Below are 4,035 nucleotides of genomic sequence, written 5' to 3'. Positions count from 1 at the left end.
TACTGCACAGTGTGGACATGACAAGGTAAGTGATGAGCAGAGTCTCCCTATACTCAAGACACTTCTGAGCCACTGTAACTAGAAACTTGGCAGGAACTGGAGTGCGGAGTTGCAGGAGGCACAGTGCTGGTGGCTGAGGTGAGCAGAATGTGAGCAGCAGGCAGTTGGCTGGAGCTCAAGGGGCTGCAAAAGTATTATGGGACAGTCAGTGCTTTGCCTCTTTCCCTGGCAGATTGGCCCTCAGACCCAGCATGGCTTCCTTGCATTTCCAGGGAAGTGGCTACACAAAGAATGCGAAGGGCAAGAACATCCAGGTGGTGGTGTGGTGCAGGCCTTTTAATGCCTCAGGATGTAAATCAAGTGCCTATGCTTTTGTAGACTGTGATCAAGCAAGAAAAGAAGTTAGAATCTGCACTGGAAGAGTCATGGACTACTGATACGTACCAGAGCGTTGTCACATTTTGGATGAAGTTATTAGGTGTACAACTGTATAGTGACCATTTATGACCAAACTGGTACTGGAAAGATCTTCGCAATTTAAGGGGAGCCCCAGTGAAGAACATGCCTGGGAAGAGGATTTGCTACCATGTACAATACATTGTATCAAATATTAGAAAAACTCACAGAGATTGATACTGAATTTTTTTGTAAAATTCTCTCTTCTTGAAATCTGTAACGAAGAGCTTTTCGATCTTCCGAATCCTATTCCCAGTGCTGGAGAAGGACTGCAGATGTTTGATGATCCCATAAACAAGACAGCTTTAAATGTGAAAGGCTTGGAAGAAATACCTGTACAGAACAAAAATGAAGCCTACCAAATCTTGGGAAGAGGTGCAGCAAAAAGAACTACTGCAGCTACTTACATGAATGCATATTCCAGTTGATCCTACTCTGTTTTCAGTTACCATCCATATGAAAGAAACCAGAGCAAATGGACAAGAGCTTGTTAGAACTAGGAAGATAAAATTGGTTGATCTTGCAGGAAGTGAAAACACTTTGGTTTGGGGCAGTTGATAAAAGAGCTTGTGAAGCTGGAAATACCAAGTAGTCTGTTCTGACTGGTGAAAGAGTTATTACAGCTCTTGTAGAAGGAGACACAGAGAATCTTAACAGAATCCTTCAGGAGTCTCTTGGAGAACAACAAGGAACATCAATAATTGCCACAGTTTCTCCCACATCTATAAATCCTGAGGAGACATTGAGTACACTGGAGTATGCTCACAGAGCAAAGAACATAATGAAGCCTGAAGTTAACCAGCAGCTGCCAAAAGGAGCTATTATTAAGGAAGATACTGAAGAGATTGAGCATCTGAAAGGAGACCTCACTGCTGCACAAGAGTAAAATGGAATCTATATTTTCACTGAAAATTCATGAAGCCCTTAAAGGAAAGCTGACTGTTCAGGAAGAATAAGTTGCAGAGTATATTGACGTAATCAGCGCCATGGAAGCAAAAACAATCACTAAACCATTCACAATTAATAAAAGCAAATCTTAATAATGAAAACAGATCTCCAACTCAAGGAAGAAGAACTGAAAGCAGCACAGACAGATCTGCAAGAAACCAAGGTTCCTCTGGCTGAGAAAGAATATGTGGTTTCAGTTTTGGAAAACACCAAAGAAAAACTTCATGGCACAGCTAGCCCTTTGGTTAATACTGTTAATACAAAAGGTGTATCTATGCAAAACAGGATCATAAGAAAGCTGTTGATCAACACAATGCTGTTGTCCAAATACATTTGCAGGAGAATTTGTTCTGTTCAATAAAATACAAAATTCTGTTAGTGAGAACAGTCTGAAGCAGCAACAGATGTTGACATCTTATGCATATTTTATAGGTAGCTTCCTATCTAACAGTTGTTCAGCAGCTAATGTATTTGCATTAGTTGTATTGGTGTCTTTTGCCTCTGTTAAAAAATTGCTGACCACTGAACTTTCTTGTATGTCTGAAAAATATTGCAGAATATGACTCTGCCATTTCCTAGTAAAGCTGAGCTGTTGAGGTTGACTGAGGAGCATATATGTGGGTTAGGAAGAGCATTAAATACCTTGACACCAATGGTGGAAGTTGTCCTGGAATTAAACTGTCAGTTTCAGAATAACACAAGGAAATTTTCTGCTGTGTCTGATGAGATGGAGGGCCATAAAAAGAAATTAGTATGTTCTTAGGAGATCTCTGTCTCACTCTGAAAAAAATTACAGGAATAAACAGCCAGTGTTTTTTCTCAGCTGCAAAATACTTTAAGAATTTAAGAGAAGAAGTGGAAATGGCGAAGTTTGTATATACAAAGATGCAAATGAATTAGTGTTCTCACTGCAAAGCCAGCTGGACTCGTTAGTACAGGAGATACAGAAGAACTTAGCTTGTATACTGTCAAAAAATGGAAGTTTGAAGACCACCGTCACTGCTGGGCAAGAAAATGTTTACCTGAAAACTATGGACCTAGTCAGCAGTAAAACTTCTGCTTCAGAACAAATTTATTGCATCTCTGGATAATTTCTTTCAAGAGCTCAAGGACATAAATGGTGAAAACAAGAAGATGCTTCTGGGATCCATTGTCTGTTCTCAGAAGCTTCTTAGCAATCTTACCAGTCTCAGGATACTAGTAAATGGAGAGAATTTAAAACTGCTCAGACAGTCACCTTCATGGATCAGTAGCAGTCCTTCTTCAGCAGTGAGAAACAGCAGCTTCAGTGTTTAGAACAGAAAACAGAAGGTTTATGACTGAGATCAGTATTTTGTATTAGATATTTTGTTCTGCATTAAGTTGCAGTAGATGTGCTTTGGAACTAACACATTGTATGAATAGATCCTACAATAGATTTTATTATATGCATATTAAGAATATACATAATCTTTTGTGTTCAAAGATCCTTGACATACTGCTGGCACTAAAACAAACTAATTGGGGATTTTAAAAGCATTGGAAGTCACCCATGAGAGCTACAAACCAACACCCTGTACTGACCTTAAAAAGGGAAGAGTAGGTCATGTTGCTGCCAGCCACGTTCAGGGTCTCCACATCCGTGCTCTCATTTAGAGATCTGACTGAATGACTGCTAAAAAAAGAATCTTCTTATCGATTTCTAGTATGTGCTCACTAAAAGCCAGTCAATAAGTAAGAACTTACTCAAAGAATGGAATTGTCCTATGGCTATTGGAAGCTGGAAGCTAGACAGCAAGCGATTCTGTGTGATGGGGAAATGCAATGGATTTATGTATTATATACAACTTCTCTCAAGAATAGTGAATTGTGGCTTGCAGCATTTACAAAGTGCGTGACTTAAAGAGACAGAAAAGTTATCCTTAAATATAGACTTGTCAGGCTCTTTTATATATATATATATACACATATAAGCTTATATTGCTACAAATATACTACCTTAGCTATTTTTTATAAGTCTGACTTTAGAGATTGGCATCAGTGTAATTTATCACTGCAACATATGGCAGTCTTCCCTGCTGCCAAAACATGGCCATGTTTCAGCCTCAGGGTACAGCTGGGTTGAACTTAAAACTAAGACTGTTTTCAAACATAGATACAGAATTTTATGTTACTCCTTCTGACACCATAAAGGAAAAGTAAATTCAAAATTCCTGTCACCGGAACCTCTATGAATACTACAGTGCCTAGTGGTTCCAGCCACACTGGGAAGTGTTTTTTGCTTCTAGTTTTTGTATAACATCTAAAATGATAACCAGTCACTACTATGTCAGGATCATGTATCACTCGGCTATCCACACTGCAAACTTCTTTGGTTCAGATCCCAACATGGATTTGCAAGATTCTGAATCTTGCAGTGATTTATGGTGAGTTTTCCACATAACCACAAGTTATAGTGATCTCTGGTTGTGTGCAATCAGTGATTCTGTAAACCTTCTGTTCTCAGGGGCTCTTTACAACTCATCCGTACTTAACCATCATTTCCTCTTACAGTGCTCTTCCTGATTTGTAAAGCTGAATGTCAACCTGCTGTACTGGTGCATGTTATCTCAACATTCTGAAAATTAGCCAGATAAACACAGATGAATCCTA

The 4,035-nt window shown here is 39.1% G+C and overlaps 1 pseudogene; it reads left to right on the top strand.

The window, feature by feature from the left end:
* The first annotated feature begins 251 nt into the window (after positions 1-251).
* On the top strand, positions 252-2,723 carry LOC126045965 (kinesin-like protein KIF11-A; annotated as a pseudogene).
* The last annotated feature ends 1,312 nt before the right edge of the window (positions 2,724-4,035 follow it).

The sequence above is a fragment of the Accipiter gentilis genome, chromosome 15 (genome assembly GCF_929443795.1).
Source record: "Accipiter gentilis chromosome 15, bAccGen1.1, whole genome shotgun sequence".
NCBI lineage: Eukaryota > Metazoa > Chordata > Aves > Accipitriformes > Accipitridae > Astur > Astur gentilis.
Note: the sequence above shows the minus strand (reverse complement) of the source record. Positions and strands in the feature narration are given on the sequence as shown.